The 12,509-nt window shown below is 37.8% G+C and overlaps 1 long non-coding RNA gene across 2 annotated transcripts in view; it reads left to right on the plus strand.

Moving 5' to 3' along the window:
• Nucleotides 1-12,509, plus strand: part of LOC132015816 (uncharacterized) — a 91,840-nt gene that overhangs the window by 42,719 nt on the left and 36,612 nt on the right. Inside the window, exon 2 of one of the 2 annotated variants that reach the window (XR_009403775.1) lies at nucleotides 10,361-10,466. The exons of the other annotated variant lie outside the window; for it this stretch is intronic. This is a non-coding gene — a long non-coding RNA (uncharacterized LOC132015816). The remainder of the gene's footprint in view (nucleotides 1-10,360; nucleotides 10,467-12,509) is intronic. 2 annotated transcript variants of the gene reach the window in all.

Genomic DNA, 12,509 nt, shown 5'->3' on the forward strand with positions numbered 1-12,509 from the left:
ACTGCAAGAACTGTCCCTTTCAAAAACACAATATGGAGTTGTGCTTTGAGTACCTAGTTTGCAAGGCTGGAGAGACCCAGACAAGCCAGCTCGACACTTTATTTAGTTAGACACTTTAATCTCTGAAACCACCCTATGTAGTAAGGTTTTTGGTGCCTTTTTTGGGAGGAGAAGGGGGCTGGTTTTGCAAATACAGTAGATGGGGCACAGTCAGATTAAGGTACTGCTTAAATCTACTTGAGTTTAAATTCCAAGTACTTTCACTCACCACCTGGGCCTCCTGGAGTAGTATTGGGGTGAGAAGAATAGTAGCAAGCAATCACTGACATTTACAGTAGGCTGCCAGTGTGCTAATCACTCTTCTTTACATCTACCAAATCATGGCCAGAGAAGCAGCTGTTCGCATCCCCATTTCACGGATGGGGCGCTGAGTTGATAAATCATTGCGCAAGACCTCTCTGCTAGTAAATGGTAAGGCCAGAGTTTGAGCTGGGCAGTGGGATCTAGAGTCCACTGCTCTTAACCAGTTTGCAATACTGCTCGCGGAAGAGAGCATTTCATGGTGAAGAAAGCAGCCCTCACTATCCGGGGTGGGGTCTAGAGGCCAGAGAAAATTTGTTCCTTCGAAGGAATGAAAGCAAATGTTCTATTATGAGGAATTCCCTTGCACTTCAGGAAAGGCAGGGGGAGCAAAAGGTGTTGAAGCGAGGCTAGTGGTGTGATGTGCTGTCATATAGAAAGGAAGGGTCTGAGTTTGGGGCAAGCTCACTGGAGGAGATGTCCTATGCTGACCGGAGGAGCAGTTTGTAGTCAGTGGTCTGGGCATGAAGAGTAGGGCAGTTAGTCCAGGGGATGAGGTAGGGATCAGTGGGAGGCGCTTGGGATCCCTGAAGGCAGCCAAGAGACCACCCACCAATGATGCCCGAGAGATGGATTCAAGGTACAGTGCAATCCACGCATGGGGTTTCCTCTCCTTCCGCAGCATGAGTCTCGAGAAGCCACTTGCTGGCTTCAATCACCTGTTGTCACCAGTACTGAGTGGTTGATTCCCTCTTTCCAATTGCCAACATCCCAAATAATAGGGCTGGAACCATATGAAACTCAACTTGAAGTTGATGCTTAGAGTTAGAATTTATTCAGAAGTCATGGTCACAAATCTGCACGTTTGTCTTGGTCCTTCTTGGAATCTCCTGGAGAAAGATGGAGGCTGCCAATGCTCCTGGCTAGGAAGGGATGCTAAAAGAAAGTCCCTAGAAACAACTTTCTGTTCTCAACTGCCTACTTTATCTTCTTATAAATAACCTTTTTGGCCAGTGGGTTAGCAACATCTTCATTTCCAAAACTGAGTGGAAAAAAAACACTTTCTTCCTAAACTCTTCACTTCTTTTTTAAAATTAAACATTTTTTGAGATAATTTAGATTCACATGCAGTTATAAGAAATAATACAGAGAAGTCTTCTGTACGCTTTAAGTAATTTCTTCCAATGGTGCTATCTTGCAAAACTATAGGAAGTATCCCAAGTGGTATATTGGTGCTGATACAGTCAAGATACCAGATGGTCCCATCGCCACAAGAATCCCCCACGTTGCTCTTAACACCCACCTGCCTCCCCTTCCCTTCCTCATTCTCCCTGCTTCCACTGACCCCTTAACTCCCCCAACTACTGATCTAGTCTCCATTTCTATACTGTTGTTGTTTCCAAAATGTTATATGCATGGAATCATAGAGTATGAAATTTTTTGGATTTGGCTTTTTCTCCCCACTCAGCATTATTCCTGGTGATTCATCCAAATTGTTTCAAGCATTAATACTTTATTCCTTTTTAATTACTGCCTGATTTTCCATGGTATGTGCTGTCACATAACCATTTACCTGTTGTAGGGCATCTGAGTTGTTCCTAGTGTTTGGCTATTACAAATAAAGCTGTTATAAAAATTCATGTATAGGCTTTTGTATGAACAAAAGTATTCATTTCTCTGAGATAAATGCCCAGGAGGGCAATTGCAGGCTTGCATGGCAGTTGCACGTTTAATTTTATAAGAAACTGCCAACTTGTTTTCCAAAGTAGCTCCACCATTTTCTATTTCTACCAGCCATTTAGGAGCGATGCAATTTCTCTGCATATTTGCCAGTATTCCATGTTGTTAGACTTGTTTAAAGTCATTCTCCTAGGTATAGGTGTAGTGGTGTCTCACTGTGGTTTTAGTTTGCATTCTCCTGTGGACTAATGATGTCAAACCTCTTTTCCTGGACTTATTTGCCATCTGAAAGTTTCTTTAGAGAAACGTCTTTTCGTGTCTTTTGCCCGTTTTTTCACTGGATTGTTTGTCTTTTTATTATTGAGCTTTAAAATTTCCTTATGTATTCTAGATACCTGTCCTTTCTAAGAAATACAGTTTTACAAATGTTTTCTCCCAGGTTAGGGAGTTGTCTTTTCAAACTTCTAACAGCATGTTTCATAGAGTTCAAGTTTTAAATTTATATCAAATCTCATTTACCAATACATGTATTGATAAATTTTAAAACACAGATAGTTGAGAATATTTCCGAAGCTCTTCAGAGAAGCTGAACTGTGTTAGGAATTTTCAAACACTCTTTCATCACTTAATTTCCCCAATGCAAAGGGAATCTTTCAAAGAGAGAAGAGAGTATGAGTTCCTTATTTCCCTTTGGACAGATATGTGTACTTATTCCAAGTTCAGGTTGTTGTGGTGGTGGTGTTTTTTGTGTGTGTGTGTGTGTTTTTTCCCCAGGGCTTTCTACTCATACTTTAATCGATTATGCCCACCACCCCCCTTTTAAAGCAGATGTAAACAGCAACTGAGATGGCAGATGGTAATGTAAATCTATACCTCAGAGAGCTCTAAGTAACAGCCACATATGTGCAGTGTTGAAGTCATAGACCCCTTGGCCTACAGCGCTCCCAGTGTAAGTGCAAAGAGCCATTGTGTCCATGACATGATTTGTAGGTCCAAGAGCCCTCTGATGTGTGGCTCAATTGGCTTCTGGCTTCATTCCTGATGGTTGCCTAATGGTAACTAGCTTTAAATGAATATATTTTCATTTTAATCACAAATACTCAATCTTTATGAATGAGAATGATCACAGTGATGTACATTTCCAGATAATTTATTTTAGTCAATATCTATCAAGTGTGCATCTGAAATATTTGTCTTCTGAAATCAATCTAAGGGGGTTTCTGTGTTGAGGGGTGATGGGGCTCCAGTTTCTCAATCAAGGGGGAGAGAGAAAAAGAGAGAGAGAGCATGAAAGCAAGCTGCTCAATGAAAATTTTGCAGGCGCTGGTTTTATCCCAGACATCTTGCTGGATCTCTTTGGTTGTCTCTTTTAGCACTTAGAGAGGAGAAGTAACTGTTTAGGATCAATATCTTCTGGTAAATAAGTGTCTGTGTTCTTGCTTTGGGCAGCTCTGAACACCTTTTAGCTCTTTGTGACAGAAGATTATTTGAATTGATCAATAACAAACTCTGATATCATTTATTCTCATTGGATTAAAAATTAAATTATAAAATATGCTTTATATTTCATAAATAAACTAACAAATATTTAGTAAGTGCTTGTTGAAGTAAGAGGTCACGTTATTAATTTATTAGAGATTATTGTAGATACACATGAAAATAATACAGATTCCTTTCTCTATTGTCTTTTGTGCTGTCATTTGTTGGTTTTGCTTTCTAATTAGTGCTGACCTTGTATAATGATTTGGGAAGTATTCCTGTTTTGTTTTATTTCCTGGAAGAACTATGATAAGCTCATGTCATTCTATTCAAATGTTTAGTAGATTTTCCATTAAAACCACCTGGGCCCAAAAATTTATTTGGGGACACTTCAAATTACAAATTCAATTTCATTACTGATTCCAGGGCTATTTCATATTGGTTAAATTTTGACAGTTGGTAGTTTTCAAGGATTGGTCCATTTCTTCAAAGTTATTGAATGTATGAGCCTAAGCCCTTCCTTTATTATCTTTTCAACGGCTGTAGAATATGTAGAGATATTCCCTATTTCATTCTTGATACTGGTGATTTTGCCTTCTATTTTTGTCAGTCTAGCTAAAGGCCTATCAAGTTTATTGATTTTCACCCACCAAAGAACTGGTTTTTGTTTTATTGATTTTCTCTATTATTCTCCTATTTTCAATTTCATTGGTTTCTCCTCTTCTGTGTATTACCTCTCTTTTTCTGCTTGTTTTGGATTTATCTTGTCCTTCTTTTACCAGTTTCTGAGTTAGGAACTTAGGTTACTGATTTGAGAACTTTCATCATTTTGAATGTAAGCACTAATGATATAAATTTCCCTCTTAACACTGATTTAGCTGCATTCCACGTATTTTGATTTGCTGTAGCTTTATTTTTATTTTTTTGTATGTACTTAAAGTTTTTTGATACTACCCTTTTGACCCATAGGTTGTTTAAAAGTATGTTATTTCATTTCCACATGTTTGCAGGTTTTCCTATTGTCTTTTTGTTGTTGATTTCCAGTTTGATTTTATTGTAGTCGGAGAGCCACTTTGCACAATCTCTATTCTTTAAATTTGGAGGTTTGTGTTACGGCCCCAAAAATAGTCTAGCTTGGTGAGGGTTCTATGATTTCTTGAAAAAAAATGTGAATGGAGTGTTCTCTGTTTTTCAATTAGATATTTTTGGTTGATTGTGTTGTTTGGATCTTCAAGTTCTTTGGTAACTTTTTTTCTAGTTGCAGAGATGGGAGGGTTGAAGTCTCCAACTTTTATTATGGATTTGTCTATTTCTCCTTTCCATTGTATTAGTTTGTGCCTTATGTATCTGAGACTGTCATTTGTTGCTGAGGCAATGAGGATCGCTATATCTTCCTGATATATTAATCTTGTTATTATTTGTAATGCTCCTTTTTGTTCCTAGTAGGTTTTTGTTGTTGTTGTGAGGTTTATTTTGTATTAATATAGACACTCCTGCTTTTTAATAATTGCTTGTGGTGCATATCTTCTTCCATCTGTCTACATTCAACTCATTTATATTGCTGAATTGGAAGTAAATTGGAAGCAACATATAGTGGGTAAAGATTCTTCAGATCTCTGTTATTTGATATATTTAGACCATTTACATTTAAGATAATTACTTATAGATTAGCATTTAACTCTGATATTTTATTATTTGTTTTCTTTTTATTTCTTCTGATTCTTGTTCCTCTGTTTCTGTTTTCTTGCCTTTCCTTCAGTTCAGTTGAGCATGTTTTAGGATTCCACCTTCATTTGTTTAGAAACTGAGCATATTTCTGTATTAGAATTCTCCAGAGAAAAAGAACCAACATACATATAGAAGGGTTTTTTGTTTGTTTGTTTGTTTGTTTGTTTTTTTTTAAGGAATTGGCTCATGTAGTTATGGAGGCTAGCATGTTTAAAATATTCAGGGTGGGCTCTCAGACTAGAGACTCCATATATTCAAGTCTAAAGGCCACCTGCCAGCACTTAGGGGAAGTTATTTTTGTTCTGTTTGAGCTATGAACTGATTGGAGATGGCTCATTCACATTATGGAGTCAAAGTCCACTGTCTTAAATGTTAATCTCAGACATAAACTCATAAAAACACCCAGAAACATTCAGAATATAATAGTCTACTAGTATCAACACGAACATTTCAAGCGAAGTGTGGAAACCTGAGTTTCACTTAGGTCCCTTCCCTTTCCCATTTTTAAACATGGGATTCTCTTGAATACCAAATGGTGTTCTAATTTTTGTTTTAATCATCAAATATTATTCATAAAACTCATAAGGAAAAGTTTAGGTTCCTATAAGTGCCCATATTTCTACTCTTTCCATTGTTCTTTCTTCTTTCCTGATGCTCTGAGATTCTTTCTTTTATCATTTCTTTCTTGTTAGAAGAACTTCCTTAGGTTAAATTTTAAAGAATATATTTGCTAGCAACACAGTCTTTTAGTTTTCCATTGTCTGAGAGCGTGTTTATTTCCCTCTAATTCCTGAAGGTTAATATCACCAGGTATAGAGTTTGAAATGGATATATTTGTTTTTTCAATTCAGTACTTGAAGAATATTATGCTACTTCTTCTGGCATCTGTGGTTTCAGATGAGAAATTCACTATCATTTAAATTGGTCTTCCCCCATGTGTGATTTGTCATTTCTTTATGGTTGCTGTCAAGATTTTTCCTATGCCATATAGTTTTGAAATTATAACTTGGTACAATGCCTGGTATTAAGTTAACCCCTGGTTAGGGAGTTAAACATGAATAAGATTTGGTCCCTACCATTTAGGAGTTTGTAATCTGGTAGAAATGAAGGGAAATTGGCATAGAAAAAATGATGGACACACTGTGCATTCTAGCAGATATGAGCCAAATGCTGTGGGATCAGCAGGAAAGAAGCAAGGATCTGTTTCTTTGAAGATAGTTTGAGGTCTTTGAAAAAAGGGAAGACTGATTTCGAATGAAAGGCAGAACAAGATAATCTAAATAAAGGAATAATAACCTATTCAGCTATCCATCCATCCAACCAACTATCCATCCATCCATCCATCCATCCATCTGAACATTGAGGAATTATGTTCAGGAAGTGTGTTAGGTACTGCAGGTACCGTGGCAAATAAAATACAGTGGCAGGTACAATGTCACCACAGTCTCAAAATTCCTTACTTGGAATATGGCAGGGGTGACAGCCAAGGACTTCCAAGTTTTGAAAGTTGGAAGAATGTAGCAATTATTTACCTGTCCTTCTGAGAAAGAACAAAAAGTTGCGGTCTTTCTGTAAGGACAGTGTTATATACAGTTTCAAGAATCATCAAAAGAGTGATTTGAACCCAGGTCTTTCCTGAGTCAGTGTTCTTCCCTCTACTTTGCTCTTTAATGAATGTGAAACTTCCTAGCTGCATTGGTGGTCTCTCCAAGCTTCATGCTCTTCTAGTCCCCTGCATCAATGAAACAGACCAATCTGACCTGTCGCTTGTTTCTTTCTGAAAATCAAGCTGATTTTATTCTTTTTGAGTAATATGCTCTCAAAGCTGGACATCTGGCTACTGTATAAAATGGTGATCACCACTCAGCAGAACAACAAGGGAGCCATGTGGCTTTTATTCGGTTCTTAATCCAAAGCTTTGCTTGAATATTAATTCTATCATGGCTTCTCTGATGCTCGATTAATAAGTGTACTAAAGATGAAAAACATGCTGAAAATATGCTGACTAATGCAGCTCTAAGTCATCAAGGGCGCCCGAGTGCTCTCTGGTCACTGGTTATCTCTCACAGCATGTGAGAATGAATAGGCCTGCAGAGAATGGATTCATCACCATTTCCATGCTTGCCTCCTTCCAGCTAAGCTGTTACGAGTTCTCCAAAGTTGAGACCTGCCTGAATCCTGAGAAACCTCCACCAGAGAGGCAGGAAAATAAAGGAACTGAGCCTAATTCCCACTGTGTCACCAAAGCCCGGCAAATGTTTCTGCAAGTGTTCATATAAGGCTGCCTTGTTGGAGGAAACCAGCAAGGGAATTGGTGTCAGCTACCAGATGGTAATAGTGGCAGACGTGCCACACTGTTTATGGGGGCTTCTAAACACAGAGGGAGCCAGCACATATATTTTCCCAAAGGGCACATAGAATTTTAAGGTATGTGCAATGTAGTTTAAAGCTTCTGTTGCTCAGGGAGAAGTAGTTAAATGAAGGGTGATCATGTTTGAATTGTGCTACAAAAACATTAATAAGTAAGTTCATTAACTCTATGAGCATAAGGAAAAGTGTTGACTAAGGTTTTTACGATGTGGAACTTTTTTTTTTTTAAGTTTTGGGACTTTGCCTCTTTAGTTTCAACTGCATGAAAAATGACACACAATTTAGGAATACGTGAAAGCAAATTTTAAACTCAGCATGTATTTCAAATAGCAGCTATAACTTCTGCACTTGGTTTCAAGGAAATTACATGCCTCATATTACTACCCTCATAAAGCCCAGTGGGAAACTCTCCAGACTGTTGCCAGTGAGGAGGTCAGCTATGTGATTTCTGGCAAAGCCCTCTAGGCAGAGCTCTGGCCCCTCCTCCTGTCTACCCTGGCTTGGCAGGGGCAACCTAGAATGCCTGCAGAAGAGTGGTCCTGGGGTGCACTCTGGTGGGAAGGGAAGGTTAGAAGATCTGCTTCTAAGCAGCATTTGCAAGCAAGCATGAGGTTATTACCACATCGTACGTTCATTTGGGTTTGGATTGATGACACACACAGTGTGAAGACTAAGTCAACCAGCTCCTGACTCATCTAGTGTTTCCAGAAAAGCTTTTCTCACATTCCCACCACAATACAAGAAGTTACAATGATACCAATTGCCTTTGAGGTCAATTTCAAACATCTACAACTAGGATCACAGTTCATTTGATCTGATTCTGTATTACCTTTCCAACCTGGTCAACCACTACTGAGAGTACATGATTTCTTCAGTCTTCCCCACGTACATTCTTGTCTTGAGCATATAACATTCTAGGAAAGAAAGCACAAGATGTGCAATCAGAGAAAACTAGGTTCAGATTCTATCCTGTCTAGTTACACTCAAGAACACAAGCAATTTGGTTTCTGAGACTCAAGTCTCCCAGTTTTAAAATGAAGGCAGTAATACGTGTGATCAGTATTAAGAGAGAGAATACCACAGACATATCTGATATGCTTGGCTTACAGCAGTCACCTAACAATTATTCCTCCTCTTCCCTTTCCTTTGCTTCATCTTTTATTCTCACATTCCCATTCATAGTAAAACCAAGTTTAATTGGTTTTAAGATAAGAATCTCCTGGATCAACTTAGACAGAAGCTGTATCCAGAGGTTCAGCAGAACTTGGAAAATCATGTGTGAGAACATCTATAAGAGAGTAGAGCTCCATGACTATTCAAAGTGCATTCATTAAAATTGAAGTTGAGGAGAGACTTCTGCTGCCAGTTAGGCTTTAGAATGTTGCAAGGTCTTAACAATGAGAACAAACAAGATAAGCCACAAAAATCATAATTGTTATTTTTTTAACCTTGACTCCAGAGAGTCAAGGAGGCAAAGGAAGCTAAATGAGCTGAAAATTAGAGAAAGTGATAAATCTTTTGTAGGAGAAAATAGAGGAATGGCTACCTTTATCACTGGGGAAGGGAGAGGAGAAAGAATAATTCATTGTAGGTGAAAAGAATTCATAATGACTGGGTATGGGCTGGGGGTGGTGATACTGGTGAATTAGAATCCTGAAAAGCCCTGGCCAGAGAGCACTTCACTTTCCTAAGGGTTTGCCTTGAGTGCAAGAGGATAAGTAGTGTGCTGAGGGTTAGGACAAGGTCTGAGGGCTGGAGGAAAACAAAATATTCTACTTAAGACTCTTGGCACCTTCTCTAAGTTAAATGCAGTGGTCCACTCCACTGAAAACTGTGTGCGAGGCAGGAGAGTGAAGGAAATTTTCCTTGACTTACCCGGACCATCCCTTAATACAAGGCAGGAGCCTACAGAAAGCAAGGAGCAGAGCAGGAAAACCATGAGAAATCTCTACAGCGCACTTCAGGCCTTCACCAAGTATACTTTAGAGCCTGTGAAAGACGAGAATTGGGGCAGCAGGATGGAGAGAGATCTTACAGAAATGCACAAAACCAGAAGGACTGAAAGGCAAAGAGAAGCCCTCAGTGACTCAAGCTGAGAGCTGAGCTGTTGAGCAGAGAGAGCTCTCCTGTGGTGCTGAAGGGGAGCAGCTGGACAGTGAATCTTAAAGAAATCTTGAAGTCATTAATGCATTGAGCCCAAGTCCTGGTGAAGAGAAGGTCCTTATACTGCCCTGAAAATATCTGGAGTCAGTGGTGAATGAAAGCTATGACATAGCCCCAAACCAGCTTAACCTCAAATTAGATTTATTTAGACCCCCATGTTATGGCATGACAGAAGAATATGTTTGCCTTTTCCTTGGGGCAAATATGTATTTTTTTAAGGATTTTATTTTTTTATTTATTTGAAAAAGGGCAAGAGAGCACAAGCAGGGGGAGCTGCAAATGGACAGGGAGAAGCAGTTTCCCCTCCCAGCAGGAAGCCCAATGTGGGTCTCCAGCCCAAAACCTGGGGATATGACCTGAGCCAAAGGTAGATGCTTAACTAACTGAGCTACCCAGGTGCCCATTTCCCTGGGATAAATATTATTTGCTTCAGTCTCTACCGTTCTTTTACCCATGATATCTGGCATATAATAAAAAAAATGTGACACATGCAAAAAGGCAAAAAAAAAAAATGACACAGGGAAACAGTAAACATGTAAATAAACATAAAATACCACTATTTTTTCCCTTTCTTTCTTTCTTTGCTTCTTTCTTTGTTTCTTTCTTTCTTTCCTTTTTTCTTTCTTTCTTTCTTTTTGAGAGAGAGAAAGAGAGAGAAAGCCTGAGTGCAGGGGGAGGAGCAAAAGGAGAGGACAGAGAAAATCTCAAGCTGACTCCATGCCTCCAAACCCAGCGTGGAGCTCAAGGTAAGGCTTGATCTTATAACCCTGAGATCATGAACTGACCTGAAATCAAGAGTCTGATGCTTAACTGACTGAGCCACCCAGGCACCTATATTTTTCTCATTTCTTAATTTATTTAATTTTATTTATTTATTTATTTATTTTTTAAGATTTTATTTATTTTGTCAGAGAGAGAGCGAGCGAGCACAGGCAGACAGAATGGCAGGCAGAGGCAGAGGCAGAAGCAGGCTCCCTGCTGAGCCCGATGTGGGACTCGATCCCAGGACTCTGGGATCATGACCTGAGCCGAAGGAAGCTGTTTAACCAACTGAGCCACCCAGGCGTCCTGTTGTTTCTTAATTTTTAAAGTGACAATTGGATACTGAAAATGTAAAGAATAACAATTTATTATTGAGATTATATATATAGAAGTAAAGTGTCTGATTACACACTAACAAAGGTTGAAGGACAGGTAACAGGAAGAATAGTGTTGTAAGGTTCTTACATTATATGTAAAATGACATAATATAATTTAAAAGTAGATTGTAATACATTAAAGTTGCATATTATAAACCATAGAGCAACACCTTAAAAAAACAAATTGGTGTGCCTAATAAATTGAGAGAAGTGAGAAAATGGAATCCCAAGAAATAATTAATTCAAAAGAAGGCAGGAATTGAGAGAAAGCAGAACAAAGAACAGAGGGGCTACTTAGTAAATATTAAGATTATAGAATCAAAATGGACAATATTTTAATTAGAATAAATGTGAATGAAATGAACACCTACAAGGCAGAGATTGTCCAACTGTATAAAAAAGAAAGTTCAAACTGTGTATGGTTTATAAGACACAGACTTTAAATATAAAGGAAAAAATAAAACAAAAGCAAAAATTAGGGAAAATATATCAGACAAAGAGTAAGCTTAAGAAAGTTCAGATTAGAATATTAATATCAGACAAAGTAGACTTGAGGACAAGAAGCATCATCAGAGATAAAGAGGGACATTTCATGAGATAAAAGGTCAATTAATTAAGAATACACATAAGTCATAAGTGTGTAGATATCTAGTAACAGGGTTTAATGAAACAATAACTGATGAAAGTAGAGGAAAAATAGAGAAATCCATAAGTATAGTTAGAGATTTTAACAATATAGTTAGAGATTTAACCCTCTCTCAGTAATTGATAGTACAAGTAGAAAAACAATCAATAACAATTCAGAGGATTTGAATAACACTATGAACCAAATTAAATTAATGGAGATTTTAAAACATTCCAGTCAACAATACATTCTTTTCAAGTTCATATGGGATATTACCAGTATAGACTATATATTGAACCATAAACACACACACACACACACACACACACACACACACACACAAACTTAATTTCTAAGGATTGAAATAATACAGAATATATTTTCTAGCCACAGTGTAATGAAATTAGAAATAAAGAACCCAAAATATTTGGAAAACCCTCAAATACTTGACAATTAAGACACAAATCTCAAAATTGTCCATTAGTCTAGAAATAGAAATCAAAGACAACTATTTTGTACTGAATGATAAAAATATATCAATATATGTAGAGTGTCATTAAAGCAATGCTTAGAGGACACAAGAGGAAAAAAAACTAGAAAATCTGACTAGCCCTTCGTCTATACGGAAATTTCATTCATAATTAAAATCTTACGTGCACAAGCATGCACGCACACACACACACACATGAGCCTGCCAGTCCAGATGGCTTCACCACCAAATTTACCAACATTGAAGATGGAAATAATACCAAGTTTACATAAAATCTTTCAGAAAATAGAAGGAAGGGAACACTTCCCAAAACATTTCATAGGGCCAGCATAATTTTCATACAAAAACTAAGCAAGGACATTACAAGAAAAGAAAACTATCAACCAGTGTAGCATCCAGAAGCATGTTCATGGATTGGATGATTCAGTATTGCTAAGAAGCCTGTTTTCCCCTGTCTATATAAAGATTCAATGCAATTCCCATTCAAAGCCCTAAAATTTGAGAGACCAAAACAATCTTGAAAAAGAACAAAGTT

Source organism: Mustela nigripes, chromosome 4, assembly GCF_022355385.1.
Source record: "Mustela nigripes isolate SB6536 chromosome 4, MUSNIG.SB6536, whole genome shotgun sequence".
NCBI lineage: Eukaryota > Metazoa > Chordata > Mammalia > Carnivora > Mustelidae > Mustela > Mustela nigripes.